The sequence below is a fragment of the Mesocricetus auratus genome, unplaced genomic scaffold (assembly GCF_017639785.1).
Source record: "Mesocricetus auratus isolate SY011 unplaced genomic scaffold, BCM_Maur_2.0 Super-Scaffold_100020, whole genome shotgun sequence".
Taxonomy (NCBI): Eukaryota; Metazoa; Chordata; class Mammalia; order Rodentia; family Cricetidae; genus Mesocricetus; species Mesocricetus auratus.
The window spans coordinates 9,250,308-9,269,448 of NW_024429201.1; the positions used below are offsets into that span (position 1 = coordinate 9,250,308).

General features: G+C 38.9%; 1 protein-coding gene and 1 pseudogene across 2 annotated transcripts in view; one reads left to right on the forward strand and one right to left on the reverse strand.

The window, feature by feature from the left end:
* Window positions 1-19,141, forward strand: part of Rab3c (RAB3C, member RAS oncogene family) — a 204,496-nt gene that overhangs the window by 55,380 nt on the left and 129,975 nt on the right. The gene's annotated exons all lie outside the window — the stretch shown is intronic.
* On the reverse strand, window positions 13,070-13,711 carry LOC106022551 (annotated as a pseudogene).

Consider the following 19,141-nt stretch of genomic DNA (forward strand, 5'->3'; position numbering starts at 1 on the left):
TAGCCAGACATTTCACTTATATGTCAAGATGTTCTGCATTAAAGAATTCAATGTTTTGTTTTCATGAAGAGTTCATTCCTACAAGGTATCTTGATGGAAGACATAAGAGTGCATTGAAAAGTCAAGATGCCAATGAAAGTAAAGATGAAATGTTTTTTGTCATTGTTATTTCATAGACATTGAATTTCTTCTGAAATCAAAGAATTATTGAGGAAAAAACTTGTATGTTACCTCAGTTTCTTTCCCTGTGTCCCTCTGAGTGCAGTACTTGAACTTGTTGGTAAAGTCAACACCTTTTGGATCAGATTGGGCTACCTATGTTGAACCAAGAGTATTATCAGCCATCTTGTGATGTATCTTAGAATCACTCTCTCACACTCACTCATCAAACAAGGCTTCCTAAAAACCTAAACCTGTCCCAGGCTCAATGTCTATCTTTCTTCAAGACCCCATCACCTTAACTGCCTTGTGCCTGTCCTATCCCATTACTTTAGGCTGTTTGGGATTCCACTGCAGTAGTCATCAAATGTATCTCTTTAGAAGAGAAGCTTCTAGCTATCTCCACATGTAATGCTACTGTTTGGTCCCCACTGAGCATACCTTTCCTCGCATTCACCGCTGCAGGAACACTGCCCATTAAGGTGCTTTTCATGTTCACTTCTAAGGATATATTTAAAGCATTCTGTACATTGTTGAAATGTCCATCTGCTATTCAGATTTTCTTCAGCAGAAACCCTCACCTTTGCTACCTTTCCATACATGGCAGGAATTCAAGCACAGCAAACAAAGGTCATAGCTATGCTGAAAGAGGAGGGAATGAACTGTCAGTCTCTGCCTGAGGCCATTTGCCTTTTTTTTTTAACAAATGAGCATTGAAAGAAACCAAAGAAAATTCAGCAACAGCTCCTACTGCTACACAAATCACTAGATGTGGTCATTTACAGAGTAGGATTTCTATTATCAATATTTTCATTTGAATCTATAATAATCTGCCTCTGAGTTGCTGTCTTTCAAGTGGCCTTGAAGTTGCCCATTAGTGACTACTGCTGGCATCACTTTTCTCTTCCAAGAGGTTCTTCTGAGCAGGTTCTTTTTTAAAATTAATTTTCATTCAAATTAAAAACAATCTTACTTTTCATACCAATCCCAGTTCTCTCTCCATTCCCTCTTCTCATTTTCCCCCACAAACCCCCATTCTACCCAGTATCTACTCCTCAGGGAGGGTGAGGCCTCCAATGGGGGATCATCAAAGTCTGTCACATCATTTGGGGCAGAACCTAGGCCCTCCTCTGTGTTCTAGGATGAAAGTGTATCCCTCCATAGGGAATTGATTCCTAAAGCCCATTCATGCACTAGGGATAGTTACTGGTTCCTCTGGGTAGGCTCTTTTCTGTGTAGCCTAAGCCGAGCTCTTTTTGCAGGTCCCAATGTGGCCTAGGGAAATCCTATGTGCCCTCACTCAGCTGCACTGTGGAAGAACAAGCCTCTCTAGACTCTGCCCTGACAACTACCTCCTTTCTGCATGTTTGGCTTGGAAGCTTATTTCAAAGAAAGATCCATGTGTTGTCTGGGGGAATATTGATTGTTCTTACTGAGTTGTTCCCTGAATCCCTTGTCCACCATTAGTCTAGTAGGAAGTAATTAATAATGGAGGCTGGAGAGATGGCTCAGCAGTTGAGAGCACTTATTGCCCTTGCAGAAGACATGGGTTTGGTTCCTAGCACCCACATGGAGGGTGACATCCATGCCTAACTCCACTTCCAAGGGATCTATCCCATCTTTTTACCTCCAAAGGCATTCACATGATACCTGTATATATGCACAGGCAAAACATTCATGCACATCATGGTAAAATAAATCTAAACCAAAACCAAATGAGCAATAAACAAATTCCACAGAATTCAAACAATTTGCTCTACACTGTGAAGACCCAAGTCCACTCTAAACTCTCAAGCCCAAGTTAGGCTGGATAAAAAGAGACAGAAAATTCTAATAAGAAATGAGAGATGGGCTGATTTTAGCAGTTCCAACTTTTCATCACCCAGTCCCTTTGTAAACTCTGTTTAGTCAACTCAGTCCTTGATCATACTTCCTTTTCTATGGTTTGGGATCGCTGTTAAAATTACAAGACAGGAATTTGTTTTGTTTTCTTCTAGCATACAGATTTGTTTTTAAATAATATGCTCAAAACTATCAATGCTAAATATCTCTAGACTTATTTCACTCTAGTAATTTAGTATGGTCGCCATAACAAATTACGACATAAGATTTTAATTCTGCCGGTCAGGCATCCTTAAGATGTAGAGAAGTATATCTTTCGAGTCTTCTTCTTGGTGTCTGTTGTGTCCTTTTGGCCATTTAACAAGTTTTCAGCTTTTCCCTGTGTGCATGTCAGTTCAGATTCCATTTCTCATAAAGAAGCCAGTCTTGGTGATCTTGCTGGAGAAGGAGCTCTTCTGCTTTCATTTAAGATGATTCTTATTTTACTGGTTACTTGTAGATGATCTATTTTAAAATAAAATGACATTAGGAGGTACTGTGGATTAGTATTTGAGACAAGACACAATTCAACCTGTAATTTGTTTTTAACATTATCTAACCTTCATTTTAGGAGATTCAAGTAGCTAGTTAGTTTTATACTTGGCTTCTGTTATCTTTCTCCTGTTTCCTTGCTTTTGCTTTCCTTTTCTCCATCTGTGCTCCAATTGAAATGGATTTGGTATAAGGGAGTGGATACGTGTAAAGATTTACCCAAATATGTCACTAAAGAGTCTTACTGGGTCTAGAAAAATGCCCAAACAAATTGAAAGCACTAAACAAATGCATTTAAGCTTAACTCTAGATACTGGTCATAGAACCAAATTGCTGCTTTTTCAATTAGATGATATTTATTTGAGCGGATAAAGGGAGAAGGAGCGACAAGCTTGTTCTTGGGTTCTTGGGATGAAAACTTGGAGAAATAATAAAGCCCACAGTTGTAATGGTCAAGAAGACTACTGGATTTTTTAAAAACATGTTTCTCTACTTAACAAAGCAAGTAAATGAAATTCCTATGAGCCTCTTTTTCTCAGAGATAAACTCTGTATCAAGATTGATTGACCTTGAAGTGTAAATCCTCCTGCCTCTTCATGCACTGCTGGGATTATAGGTTGGAGGTGATGTGGCTGGCATATATCATCATTTCTAGCCTCAGGGAGAGAATAATGACCTATATAGCATGAGTTCTAATAGGCCTTAATAATAAAATCTCGGAGACAGATATTGGAGGGTGAAAGCTGAAAGATTAGAGAAGCAGAGCAGCCATCCACTAGAGCTCTTACCTCTATGAAATCCTCAGACTGAAGAGACCTAGCTCTTGTCTCCTCCCACCATATGTATATTCCTCTCTCTGCCCAAGCCATCTCACTTCCTGTCTCTCTGTACAGACCTCCAGACCTCTATGGTTAGCTCATGGCTAGCTCCACACTCTGATCTTCAGGTAAGCCTTTTTGTTAGAGTACATACAAGTTATCATCACAACCTAGCATTGAGGTGATTTTTCTTTTACACTTTTTGAGACTTATATGCATGAATGATATGTGTTAACATCCTTTTCACTGCACCCTCTCTCCTCCATTTTTAAGACAGATTTCAACTTTTCTGAGGGGTAGTGGATTATTTGGGTGATAGGCTGTCTTTATGTGTGTGCCTGTGTATAGTGACTGTGAAGACAGTCAGCAAGAGAATGAAGCCAAGAGTAGCTGTAAATGCTCAGGAAGCAGTTTTAGGGAGATAGTAATAAATCATTGGTTCAGACCCTTTAAAATAATAGGAAAAATAAACTATTGTTCAGTGTTTAACCCATAAACATTTTTCCATTTAGAATTTCATTTGATTTATTCATTTACTTGATCTGTGACCATGTAATCACAAGATAATCAGTGTGAAAAAATGGAGACTAACATCAATTTGTGAGCACTCTAGACACTAATTCCTACTCAATTTTGACTTGCTTAGTAAGGTTTTGAGATGTTATGAAGTTCCAGAATCTCTAAAATTATTATTGCATATTTCTTTCATATTTAAAACTGCTATGTAGTAAGACATTGTTTTTACAGAAAAATATTTGTTTTCATGCAATAAATTTTGATCATGTTTTTTCCTCTCCCAACTCCTCCCAGATTCTTCCCATCTCTGAACCCACCCAACTTCAAGCTATTTCTTATTGTCTTCAAAAACTCACATTCACACAAATACATAAATAAAAGTAAAACCCACAAATGTGGAAACCAAAATATACGAGCAAAACACCCAAGAGATCAACAAGGTGCCCCCAAAACAAATTTATATGAGAGAAAAAGACCTACAAAAATACCATTGAGTTCATTTTGTGTTGGCCATTTCCTCCTGGGCATGGGACCTACCACGAAGTGTGTTTAATAGAGCCAATCATTGTCCATTGGAGTAGATTAAGCTTTTGTTTTCTTTATAAGTTGGTACCAATTGCAGACAGCTTTTTGATTAAGAGTAAAAGTCAGTATCCACTTCCCCCTGTCAGCATTGGGATCCTCTCTGACTTGAATCTGTACTTGCTGCCACGGTCTCAGTGAGTTCATATGTGCATCAGTACTATTGTGTCTGGAAAACACTCTTTCTTTGGTGTAGTAAGTCACCTCTGGCACTTGTAATCTTCCCACCACCTCTTCTACATAGGTCCATGAGCCCTACGGGGAGGGTTTGATGAAGAAATTGCTATTGATGACTGAATGTTCCAATATCTCTCCTGCTCTGCACATTGGCTAGTTGTAGGTCTCTGTGTTAGTTCACTTCTGCTTCAAGAAAATGATGGTTGATCAATAAAACTAATGACAGATCGTGCAGCTGAGGATGAGGGAAAGCAGAGCACTTATTCATTACAGGTAGGAGTGCAAATTATACAGCTGCAATGGAAATTAAGGTGGAACTTCCTCTGGAAGCTGGGTTCCAGCTAACTTACTCTTGGGAATATAACCAAAGGACTGTATGTCCTAGTACAGTGCTATTTGCTCATCCTTGCTTATTTAGGCTCTGCTCATAATCGCCAGAAATTGGAAATATCCTAGATGTCCAGAAACTAATGAATGGATAATTAAAACAGAGTATATTTACACAATGAAACATTGTCAGTTAAATGGATAGAGCTAGAAAAAAAATCCTGAGTCAGGTATTTTTCTTAAAGACAGGAAAATTAAAGAAAAATAATTCAAACTCATTTTCAATGGATGTTTGAAAATGAAAGTTACTTGAATTATGTTTAATATTTACAAACAAATAAATATGAACTTGAAATGTTCTACAGACAACTGAAATTGTTACAGTATAATTTATATCTATATTCCAAGTGGTTATCATTACATATATGCAATTTGAAAAAGCATATGGTGTCAGCCAGTTGACTAATTAGTTTCTTTAAGTAAAGATGCTTCACATGACCAAACATGATCAGATACTGACTACATGAAAGTGAAAAAAATGCATATCTATGAAGTGGTGACTTCTCAAGAAAACAACTTTTTTGCTTCCTCATATAATCTTCCATGACTATCTTGTAGAAAGCATTAAAATGCTCCGGTTTTCCTGTGTCATCATTGTGGGGACTCTGTCTTTACATTTGGCCTATGTAGATAGCCTAGGATAATATCCCAAGATGAAAGCTTTACTTACTCACATTTTCTACATCCCTTACCTCTGTGAATTGTTATGCCACAGGCTCAAGGTATGGACATCATTGGAAAGATATTATTAGCCTATCACATACCCCTTGTTTCATTGCTCTATTTTAAAGGTAGTTAATTAAATCTTAAGGGGAGAAAGGCTTAGAATTTTCTTCAGCATTTGTAGATCCATCAACAGATAACTATTTGTGTACTTATGGCAGAAATAAGGTTATATGATTATTCATTGCTTATATCAAGACTTGCTTGTTTATCATTCATAAAATAAATCAAAATATCTGACCACAGGAAGAATGAATGTGGTATTTTTTCCTATGTCTATTTCATTGCATTAAAAATAAAATAATTTTAATTGACAAATATATCCATATTTAAGACAACATATTAAAATGTTTATAAATATAGGGATACCGAGATCTTTGTCAAAGCAAAGTTCTGTTTTATTCTTGAAGAAAATGAAACTGGCACTAAAATTGAATATTGTTTTAGAAAATTGAAGAAGCAATTGGATGAGCAGATGTAATGGGACACCTTTATTGCCCATAAGAGCAGGCCTCACATAAATTAAGGTGAAGCAGCTTAGGATTCCTAAGTAAGCAAACACCCTTTACTTCTGTTGCTAGGAGGACAAGGTATGGCAGTGAGAATAGATGTTACTTTAGCTATCACTAACCAAAATGAAGAGGAAGCAAGAGCATTTAGGAGTTGTGGGTGGAGTTGAGAAACACAAAGAAAGAGCTGTAGATAAAAAACTTTTTTTTTTTTGGGCGGAGGTCTTTCTTTTTTTTTATTTATTTTTTTTAATTTTATTTTCCAGTTTAAATTTAGATAAGAAACAAGGTTGCTTCACAAGTCAGTTCCAGGTCCCTCTCCCATTCCCTCCCTTCCTCCCGTGCCCTCCCCCACCCCGTTATCCCCTCATTTCTCCAGGGAGGGTGAGGCCCTCCATGGGGGTGTGCATAGTGTGTCATTTCAAATAGGGCAGGGCCTAGACCCTTCCCCAAGAGTTCAGGGTGAGAGTGCACCTCACATTGTTCTATGGGAGTCCAAAGTCCGTGTGTATACTTGGGATGGGTACTGATCTGCTGCCCAATGCTCAATAGATTCCCTAGGCCTCTTCACTGACACCCAGATTCAGGGGGTCTTGATCAGTCCCATGCTGTCTTCCCAGGCCCTAACCCTAACCCTAACCCTAACCCTAACCCTAACCCCCTTCATGACTTAGCAGCTTGTCAGCTGGAGAGAGTGGAACTCAAAGAAAGTCAGGTTTGTGCAAGCAGTGAGATATCATTAAGACAGCGTAGTTGGACATGGTTGCATTTAAGGTGTTTGCAGCTATGCGACTTGTGATGTCAGCTTCGCTGGACATGGGGAAGCCAGGAAGGGAAGTCATGGTCAGAAAGAAAGCATGAGCCTTCTGCATGCCTGTGTCTACTTAAGCTATGAAATTTAAGAGTAGCAGTAAGGTTCTTTGTCATTCGTTTCATAATTAGGAAGTCTTTTGAACTTGGGCCTTATTGCTACTCTCAGCATTATTACAATATAATGAAAAAAGCTTATTTAATTGTTTTTGTTACACACACACACACACACACACACACACACACACACACATAAAACCTCCTGCGTCCATATAGTGTTGCTCAAATGTACATGTGTTTAGGGCTGACCACTGGAATTGGATAACTTATCAGGGGGCTCCTCTCATCCCTGAAGAAAACTGATTCTTCTCTCAGCATTACTCTTCATCTAAGAACAGGGTCTTGTGAAATTTCCTTCATCCATATTATCATGTAAACTAGTGTTATCATTGTAGAGGTTTTGTTAAAGGAACCACATTGCTTAGATTTCATGTGTGCAACTTCTTCGTTATGTCTAGAAGTCACTCTTTAGCATCAGTCACCCCTAAAATGGCAAGAGGATGAGCACAGGGGAGAGTTGAATGGGAATGGGGTGAAATGATGTGAATATAGAACTCATGCATAAAATACCCCAAAACTTAAATGAAAAGAAAAGAATGAAAAATATGTGCAGGGACATTATTCTTTTAGGGTATCATTTAAGATCATCTCACAAATACCAAGAAAGTTTGAGGGTTGTCAGTTTTCACTAGATTCATGAAGGTTAGCTCTCAACAATTCAAGCTGTATACCATGTGATGTATTGCTGTTAGGAGGGATGAGCAAGGGGTTGTGGGAATTAAGTGACTAGGAGATCCACATGGTGTAAGGACATAAGGTCCAGTGTTTGGGTTATATTGACAAGCCATAATCAAGAGATTCACAATCATTCCTTGTTGTTTGCTGCAGTGCTGAGAAGCAAACCACAGAACTCAACAAAACCCTGGTGAAGCTTATTAGGGTGGGAGGATCGAGGAGAGGAGATGGTGTTGGCAAAACAGTAGGAGGCACTTACTTAAAAAGGAAAGCTTGTGCATGCATACAGAATCCATATGCAGCCACACAAGTCATGATGTAGCCATGCAATGCATGACATAATCATGTCATGCATGGTCCTTTGAGCTGTCTAAGTATCTGCCTGAGTGCCCATGTGCTTACCATGCCAGTTGACAGGGGTCCGAGTTAGCATAATGCCAGGATATCAACATTCCTGACCATGGGACCAAAGAGAAATGCCTTCATTTGGTCCTTAGAGAAGATGATGTCATCGCATATTGTGTCCTCAGAACATCATACATGCATACATATGCAAAAGAAATGCCCAATGGGTATTTCTTCTAATATTTCCTAAAGCAGGACAAAAGTCTAAAACTAAATGCAATCTTCCAAGAGCAAAGAGGAAAAAGTACACTTTAGGGAATATTAGAAGAAACATTCCACGTGAATCTCCTTACATTAACTGCAGGAAAGAATATAGACAATTTATTTCCACATTAATCTTTAGAACATGAAGTTTGAAGAATAACTAATCAATTTCTGTTTCATCTGAGAGTCTTATTCCTTCCCACATTACTATGCTGCTTTTCTTGTGAAAGCCAGATTTGCCTTTATTATTTTCATTGTTATGAGCAACTCAGAATTATTTGTAACCAGTCTGCATTTTGAATGAATCTGCAAACAGCTAGGCACAGGAATAGATCTCACCAGAAAAATGTATGCATTTTCCATCAATGCAGTAACAGATTGCTACCACTTTAATAACTTCAAGAACATCAGCTTATTAAATAAGTGCTCTGAGTATCAGCTGACTAGAGTGGATCTGTGGGCTGTGATTTTTCTCAGAGGCTCTGGACAAAAAGCCTTTTCCTTTCACTTTCTAGCTTCCAGCAGCCTCTTGCATCCTCTAGGTGCCAGCTCTGTCTGTCTTCAAAGCCAGCAACATAATGCTTTCTCTCTTCCTTGAAATCTTCTCTCTTTCTTGTAAACACTCAGTGATTAGATAAGGCCCACCCAGAAAACCCGAAGAATCTCATCTCTAAGTTCTTAACCTAATTATGCCTACAAATTACATCTGGCAAAAAAGGCAACATATTCATGGCTTCATGTTTATGAAGAGTAGAAATTGGAAACCTTGGGATATAATATCTCTGAGGAACCATCAGTGCAGCATCAACCATGACAACTATTCATCCATTTAATTAATACATTTCTCAGACATTTTCTGAGTGTCTACCATGAGATAGCTCTATCCCCCCTCAGGAAAGAGGGATGCTATCATAAATAATTTCACTAAGTTACCTCTTCTTGTGGGGGCTTGTTCTATTCTGTGAAAAAAAATACTTTCGGTTATGGGCAGAGTTACATATGATAGTAGCACATTCACATAGTAATGTAGTCATAGGCTGTCCTGCAAAATTTGGACTTGATCTTCAGAAACTGACTTCAGAAGAAGGTAGAAATGTGATTTTATAAAGATAATTTGTGAAGATACTTATGTCTGAAATGTGAGTTGTAAAGAAATTGGGTCATACTTAATGTTAAGGAGGAGAGACTATTTCAGTCCAGGTTGGAGGAATAATAGTTTGAGTAAACATATAGTATTGGAAACATCAAGAAGCAGTCAGTAAAGTAGGACAAAAACATTGAAAATCATCATCATTTGGCTGGTGAGAAGGTTTGTCAGGTAAAGCCACTTGCTGACAAGCCTAGTGAGTTGAGTTCATCTCCCAGGTCCCAAAAGGTCAAGTCCCACAAGTTATCCTCTAACTTCTGCCCCAGACAAACATGCTATGACAAATACACATACATACATGCAAATAAATATAAATAAAAATTTGAAAAAAAAAGAAAAATATCACCGTGGCAATTTTACAGTAAATATATGGAATAGTGTCAAAGTTGAAAGGGCCAGGTGGAGGACAAAAAAGACATAAGAGAAAGAATCAACAGAACCTAGGAATTAGAAATATGGGTAAAGAAAACAGATGCAGTAGACAGCCTGTGTTGACAAACTGCAAGACTATAAATGGTGTAGCTACAGAGAGCAAGTTTGATTTTTTTTAAAGTTCAAATAACATGCATAGCATGTAAATGTAAAGTGTCTGAAGGCAGGAACTAGGAGGTGATGAAGGTCAAGGATGGGAGGCTGGGGAATTATATGAAGCTCCTCTAGGAACATTGGGTATAATTTGAGGTGAAGAGGCTTGTGTTCCAGTGTTCATCATACTCAGTTCATCATAATCAGGAATGACAATGGTGGCCACAGGAGGAAGAACCAAAGACCTAAGCTACTATGTAAGTGATTATCGTTAATCTGCAAGCACTAGATCAAGGGTACACCCGTCCTACTGACTGATCTTGATGACCAACCATCAATTTCCCTGGAGAGATCCATTCAAGGCAAAGAAATATGCCTATTTAATGAAGAAGTTGAGGTTGTTAAACAGATGGCATAGGAAAGGAGCTTATTAGTTAAATAACAGTATGAACTTGGGTTTTCTAAGCCCTCCTGAAAAAAAAAAGCAAGCACAAAAACCAAACTAACAGGAGCTTGCAGTTGACAGACATTCCACGTGGTCAAATTGCACCTCAGGTACCAAGAACTAGTGGATTCAACCTGGTGTACCTCACAGAACCTTAGAACCTAGAAACACCAGGAAAAAGGAGATGTGAAGGGGCCAGTTTGGTGGAATATATGGTACCTTTGACCCCAAAACAATAATACTAAAAGGCTGATAGACTGATTAGGAGGAATTAATCCTGACCATTATGTTATGAGTCAAATGAAAAAAAAGATCAAACTGTTCATTTTAGGAAGATTGTTTTTTAAAGTGGGCATGAGAGGGTCACTATTTTCTTCAACATTTACAATAACTGTAGAGTTCTAATGGGAAAGGGAAAAGTTAAGTCAATGGACCTAATGTGTTTTGCTCCAATTTCCCTGTGAGAAGAAAAGGGTGTTTATAGTGGGGTATCACTAAGCTCAATCATCCTCTGCTAGTGTAGGAAACCAAAACATAATATCAACTATCTAGACATTTCAAGAAAAAAAATATTGTTGAGAAATATGTTCAAGATGATTAGTATTGCATAGAATAGTGTAACCTTCCTTGAATGATATTTTTCATAATATGGGTTTTAAATTTAGTTCATAGATTATTGTGATTAGCATTAGCATTCATCAATGTCCAAATGAACAAATAAAACTTGAGCGAAGAGAAGTAGGATATTGACTTAGAAGAGAGAAGCTCAACGTAGCTGGGTACAGATAGAGGACCTAACATATTTTGTTGAAAGAGTATCAAGTCTGGATGCCATTACCTTCTGCCGTGGCGGCACTGACACTAGCCCATTGAAGACTGTCACAGAGTAAGACAATGCTGAAAAGATTGAGCTGTTTGGTTATGGACTCATAAACATTGAGTTAGATAAGAACCACAGCAAAGAATGACAGAGGATGGACAGACCTAACTCCGGGGAGCAACTGAGTCCACAAGCTTCACAGCGGAGCCCTCAGAGCTCCCTGGTTCTTTGTAGAGGAGAGGAGACCAGAGAGCTCAAGGCATGCTCTGGATCACAGAGAAGCTCCTGGTAGTGCTGACACCATGCATCCCATTTTCTATCGCTCAGTCTCTACTCCCTGGCATCACCGTATCTGTATGTGCTAAGAAAATCATCACTTCCAGAGAAAGCCAAGATGAAAATATGGAGATGGAAAGTTGTGGAAAGAAATATGAGGAAGAAAGTGACAGAAGAACCCCAAAAATCATGTAAATAATGGAGGAAAGGAGTAAACCTAGGGTAGGGGCAAGCTGGAATTAATTTGTTAGAGTCTTTGTCAATTTTGACTATACAATAATATATTTTTATAAAAAGGAATCTAACTTGGATATGGTTTTTAAAATATGTGTGTACTCATCTTTTTTTTTTGAGAAATTAAATCTCTCCTGGTAACTGGGGACGAGGAAGCCCAAGGACTAGCAAATGAAGCAAAGGACTATGAACAAAGTTGAGATAGATGAGGGAGCCACACCTCTTCCTGGGCATTGAGCAGGTGTGGTACATTGTTTAAGCCTTTGTCAATCTATCAAAAGTCCCTGCTAATGTGGAAAATAAGTTCTTTATGTTGCAAGCACTCCAACCATTATTAACTTTTCTGTAAGAAAAGACACTGAAGATACGGTAATTTGAATCCTTAATTGGCAGACATTAGACTCTCCATTGTTGTCCCTTAGGAAGAGGGACTATTAATCTAACACCCAGCTGGAATGCTCTTTTGCCAGGACGAGCCATCTTGAATACTCTATGGACTCTTTGGGATAAATATGTTAAATGCTAAAGCTATGTTTTCCCTGGCTTCTGAAGGTGTAGCCAACCAATGCTTTTTGAAATGATCTGCACTAGAATTTTTTACTGTAATAAGCCAGAATGAACTATAGATGACTAGGCATTTTCACATTGATCATCACAAAAGACCTTCCTCTGCTGAAAGAACTACTGTGACAAATGCTAGGTGGTAAGGTAGCTGTTCTAAAACACCAGCCTTAATGACATTGACTAGTACAAAAAGGCAGGATTCTGATCTCTCCAAAATGAAGCGTTGTGATTGTCTCAAACAGGTAGATATGATTTGTCCAAACACTTCTTCCTGGGCGATGTGAGCAGGTTGTTTATCCTGGCTAAATTGAATTGGCTGGGAAACATAATTGGGCTGCCTCTACTAATGTTGTAACTTCAGACTCAATAAAAGCTTATTTTTCTTAAAGTATATTTAATATAGCATAATTAGATTAATTAAAATGAAAACAATTCTAATTATTTAGAATTATACAGGGGCTGGAGCATGGCTTTGGGGAGTGGCTTTGGGGTGTGGCTTAGAGTACAACATTTGCCCAGGATGCACAGGGTCCCAGGTTCAATCTCTGGCCACAAAACAAATACTTCTTCCCACCTCCCCCTCCCTAAGCAAAGAGTAACTCATATATCTAAAGCCAACAAAAGTTCTGTGGTCTTATAATAATGCATCATTTTAGAAGGAAAGCAGTAGTACTTGAAGTCAACCAGCAAGCATCTTTCTGTTACCCTATTCCTGATGCCTTTTTCCTCCTGGACTTCAGAAAGGACCCCTGGATACTCTGGGAGAAGTTTGCATTTCCCCAAATCAATTTCTGGGAAGAACGTGTCACTTTCAAATTCCTGCATGATCCTTGTCACAAAGAGTCTGAGATGGCCTGGCTGATTCATGGCTTCCTTGTAGACAGAACTGCCTCCAACTATCCAAACCATGTCCACTTTACCTGCTAACTCTGGTTGTTCAATAAGTTTTAAGCCATCATCCAGACTTTTGGCAAGAAAATGAGCTGCTTATGGTGGCTCCTTGAGCTCTCTACTGAGAACTATATTAATTCTGTCCTTTAAAGGCCCACTCTTCTCGGGAATGGAGAAGCAGGTTTTCCAGCCCATAATCACCAGGTTCTGTTTACCTGCCACTGAGGAGGTGGTGGTCATTCTTTGGAAGTACTTGCATCCGTTCCTGAGCAGAGGCCAGGGCAGGTCTCGGTCCTTGCAGATGCCCATATTCTGGGACACAGCGACGATGTAGTTCAGAGATCAAACCATGCCAGCAGCTCGCACACTACATTTTCTCCCGTTTGGTGTGAAATTGCGGCTGCCCAGCACTGCTTCCCACTTGTGCATCGGAGCCCCCCCCCCCCTCAATAAAAGCTTTTTTTGGAGTAGTCTTTTCTTGCTTACACTCAGTAGTGAAAGATGACCTGGAGACAAGAACACAATAGACTACTAAGGGAGGGAGCTGAAACAACAACAGGAAAATTTTGACAAGTGACTGCCAGCTGAAAAGTGTGGGCCTCTATGGAAGTCAAAGAAGCAGCTTGACACCTGAAGAAGCCAGCCAGGTGCACACAAATGTAATAGTTCCTGGCCTCCAATTGCCAATGATATAATCTGAAAGGGCCCAGCTTGTATCCAATGCCTTGTTTCCACCTCCAGCCCCAATTTCCAATCACAGTTCACCAACAACTTCTGTTCGACAGGTGATGATCCAGAGGTGCAGTGCTGGCCTGCCACTCATCTTTCCTCCCTCCGTCTGACAGTCTTACCATCTATTGGTGCCCATGCCCGAGTGATTGTGTTCTGCCAAGGGGCTGAGCTGCTGAGCTGTCCTGTGGTAGTGGGGTGTCCCCTGACATGTCCCTCATTCCTGCCTGTACTCTGGACAGAGGCAGGAGCTACAGGTCATCCTGGCAGTAGCCACCAAGTTGTGAAAGGGATCAGGCAGACTCCTGCCTGAAACTGAAGAAGTTGTAAGCTGCCAGGCAGGACAAAGAAAAGAAGCAAACATAGAGAGATGGATAGGGGAGAGCAGAGAGCTGGTAGAGCCCGCCAGGAGCCTGCAAAGAAAACCCGGTCACCAAAACAAGTCCAAAAGAGCAAGCAAGTCTTTAGGGACAAGGCCTCAGACCCTGACATAGACCTCTAAAAACTGATCAGTGACAAGAGCCCATGGTCCTGATACACAAGGTCTATGCAGGAGCTACAACACTTGTAAGACGTAGCACCTTGATGACTGAGGCCTTCATGGGAATTGTGATATTACATAGTGCCACTTGCCTGCTTCTACCTGCCTTGCTGATGCCTCCCCTTCCCCCTCCACACACACACTTTTCTTTTACCCACACAGCACACAGAGTCAAGTTTAATTCAGGGGCCCACTGTCCTAATCATACAATGAAGGTGAAAAGGAGACGATACCTATCGATATTTTTGACCTAAAAATAAACTTATAAATGACAGGTCACCTCTTTGTCCAGCTAATTGTCCAGGAATCACAAATACCATTAATAGAGTAAGTTGGAAGGGGATAGAATTTATAATGTATGTAAGATCTTTCCAACAACCACAACAGTTTTTATAAGAGTCCAATAATCCTCAAAATAGAGTTGGGGAAAAAAATCTTTAAAATTTAAATCTCAAAATAATTTCCAGTCAGTGGCCAAGAACCCATAGATGTTTTATACTGCTAACAACCCGAACCACCCAGTTCTCCAATGACTTAAAATGACATCGTAATTGCCATTGTTTACTTTTGCGGTTAGTTGGGAAGAGCATCATCTTGTCAGCCTTCACGAGTTAAAGCTCTTCTAGAAATGACTGCGGTTCATTTGTCCACCCACTTAGATACAAAAATAGCCTGCGGTCTTCTCAGAACATTCGTTCACTCTCCAAATAGTATTTTATGCCAAGTTTCAGAAGAGAAGGAGCCACACCAGGATTGATTTTTATACCAAGTTCTGTTTCGTATTTCTAGCACCAGTGTGTGGTAGACAGGTGGAGGATGTTTACAAGTCAGTTGGCTTCATTGTCACTGCTTCTTTTCAGATATGAGTTTGCTAGACTTGGGCTAAAAATGAAGTTAACTTCAGACTGTAGGTAACAACAAAGGCAATTGCCAGTGAATAAATCCCAGCAAACTGTCCAGTGACAATTTGCCTCATGGGACAGTTAAGATTTTTTTTATTAGATGTTTGGATTACTGAGGAACTATGGGTAGTCAGCTTTAGAAGGAGCTGTGTCATGGGTGGACATATATTGGACTTAGTTTTTCTTGTGTTCATAAACAAACAGAAGGCCCTTCTTCCAAATAAGGAAGCGCTTAACAACAAGAGGGCATTGGGGGCCACCAACACAGGGTGCTGCTTGCTGAATAGCAAATAATAAAATCCACAGGAAAAGGAAAGTGCATCAAGGAAGGTAGAAGATGTTTGTCTCTTCATGATGGCCTGTATGTAGGAAACAAACCAAGATACTCAGTCTCTTAGCCCAGGGACTTAACTCTGATGGGGGACATATTGTCTTGTCCTTTTCCCATGAGCGCCAGTGTCTCACCGTGATGCAGGTTTCTTGATTCAAACACATTTTAGATTAGGAATCACATTCTAAACTGTAACTACAGCAATAAATAATATTTTTTGAAGGTTGGAACACCCAAGAATGACTAGGCCTACTGCAAAAATTCCCATTTTATAGATTCATATTCTATATCCGGCATGAAAATGTTCTCATGAGGGTTGAATAGTTAAAATTCAAAGTGCATGTAATATAGCAATGAGGTTTGAATGGAGTTGTATATGTAATTTAAATATATCCCCAAGTGCAGGCCCTTGCCTTTTTATTCAGTGCCTCATAAGTCTTAGCTAATAGAATGTTCAATGTGACCTTAAATGTTTAGATAATATATTTGTGAAGACTCAGCATACTGTTATATGTTACCAAAACAAAATAATATTCATGGAGAAACAAAAAGTGGAATGATCTCATTTGTAAATCAACAGGAAGTTGAGGTCTTGGCATAGCTGGTAGATATTTGAAGTTTCATTTGGATGTTAGGCATAAAGTTTAGTTACCTAGAGCTTTGCAATGCAAATACCATACAATAGTAGAACTGACTACATTTAAAATGGTGCAATGAATACAATAAAGCAGTCAACAAATTTTAGGTATTATTATGTTACACAGCAAAAAATAATTTAGACACCCACCTCTAAGGAACATGAAATTGAATAGAGAAGACATATGCCATCTATTATTTTTTGTTCCTGGGTTTTGTTCCATTTGTATTACTTTTTATGTAGATACTGAGGTGACAATAGCATTGAATTCCAATATAAGCCAGATTCAATAACCCCAAAAGACACTCTCCTTATTGTAACCATTTGATGAGACTATCCTTGAGACAACCTTTTTGGCATTGCTGTTCCAATCCTTTTTCTTTTTGACTCCACTAAAACAAAATCCTTAGGAATTTTAAAGTGAATCCTAAAAATTACTTCTTAATGGGGGAAGACCTTCTGTATATATGTTGTCTTATTGGTTGATAAATAAAGCACTGTTGGACAATAGAGAAGCAAGATAGGTGAGAGTAGGAGTCAAGGAGGATTCTGGGAAGTGTAGTCAAGAGTAGGAATTCGCCATGTGATCTTGGGAGGAGAGGGCGAAAGTCTGGCTTCTCAGTAAGATAAGACCTTATAAAAATATACATTAGTAATTATGGGTTAATAATTAAGTCAGAGCTAGCCATTAAGAAACCATGGCAAATGGCCAACAGCTTCAGAATTAATATAGTGTCTGCCATGGCTCTGGGACAAGGCTGGCAGGAAGAATATATGGTACAACTTCTGTTTACCAAAAAATTTCCATGAATGTTCCAGCACGGTGTTCTCAGGCATTGTTTCCTTACCCTAAGTCCTCCTCTAGGGATGAACCTTCCAATAACCAAAAGAAAATGCCTTTTGCAGTCTTTCAGTTCAACACTCATACTTCCTCATCTATCACATTTGACATCTGGTTGCTCTTCATGTCTTACCAACTGCACCTCAAAAGTCCCTTAGAGCCTCTTCTATTACACTTTAATTATCATAGTCCTTCTCTCCAGGATATAGACATTGACTCTTTTTAAACCTACATTTTAGCCTTTAGTTTCTTCTTATAAAATCTACTTTTATAGATCTTATATTAGTTGTATTGCTATAACACAGTAATCAGGATTTAATCACTCAAACTTATCATCTTGACAATTTGGAGATGGGAAATACAAAATAGACATGCAGTGGTGTGCCCCTTCTAAGACGTTTTATTTCCCTGAATTTTTGGTTGTCATATTTCCAGAGGTCTACAGGGGAGCTGACTTCTGCTCTTGCCTCTTGTTGTGCCCTTTGCTTGCTCTCTGATTTGGGCATTTGTCCCAGTTTGAGTGGGAGTACCCAGGCTTCACTCCCCTATTGTGCTCCCTACTGGTTAATGTAATAATCCCTAGGAACCAGAATTGCCAAGTCAGAGAGAAGGCTGATTAGTAACTGTGAATTCCCTTTCACTTCATTCCCTGTAAGATAAAGCAAGTGACAGCACAATGTGGCACTCAGAAACGAATGGTTTCTCACAGTGAATTAAATACTTTTTCATGCTTTACATATTTCATGTGTTTTCTATCCTTCTGATTATTTAAGATCTTGTATGTTAAATGAAAATGGGTTTAAAGGCACTTCCCCATCATAGGATTTATTTTTAACCATTCTCATTCTATAAGCAGGTAAAGCAGACTTTTTTCTGACAAAAATTAGCTTCTAATGACTAAATTTCATTGCAAAAAAATTGTAGGAGCAGGTCCAGTGTAGATAGAACTAAATACTTTGCTTTCTTGTCTAGAATTTCCCAGTGCCCATGTTAGCCGGGATCTGCAGAAATTAAAAAAAAAGAGTTGACTTCTTTCCAATAAATATTGAAAACCTTAGTGATAAACTTTTTAGCATGAAATCTGGATGCTTTTATCAGAAAAAGAAGCATAATCTACTTGAATTTATTACCCGTGGTTTAAAAAGCAAGCATGTTTTAATGGAAATTTATGGTTGTCAATAAAGCTAAGAGAAGTCATCCTGTAAAGAAAAACTGGGTTTGTGAAGTAGAGCTACACAATACTCACCTTTCCATTTAGATTCCACGGATAAACTGATTTTTTTCCAAGCACTATTATCCATCAATGTTCCCTGCATGTTCTCTTTCTCTCTTCCGCCTTCTTTTTAGAAAGGTGCCTTGTGATTCCTAAATTAATTAGCTTGCATCTGGAAATGGAACTAATTGAATTTTACATGTCTCAGTGCTGATGCATGCTTACCCATCTTCCTGCCTCTTGGCTGCCTTTGGCCCCATTGTTCAATCTACCCCTTTTTGTTGTCATACTGCTCCTGGTAGCCCTGTGGTGCATTTAATAATAGGGGGGTAGATATCAATTTTCTGTCAGTCCTCAAATATAACACAAATTTTTTGATTCCTATGACATTTCTAGGGCAATTTTGGTTGAATTTTAGAAATTCAAATAAAAATCACCAGATGTGGACAACATAGGATGATCTAGAAAAAAAGTATAAATAAGACACCAAGGATAGAAACCTTTTGTGTTTGGGGATAGCACATGCTGGTCATATCTAATAATAGACATTAATTTTATACTAACTTTGTGTAGAGATCATTCACTTC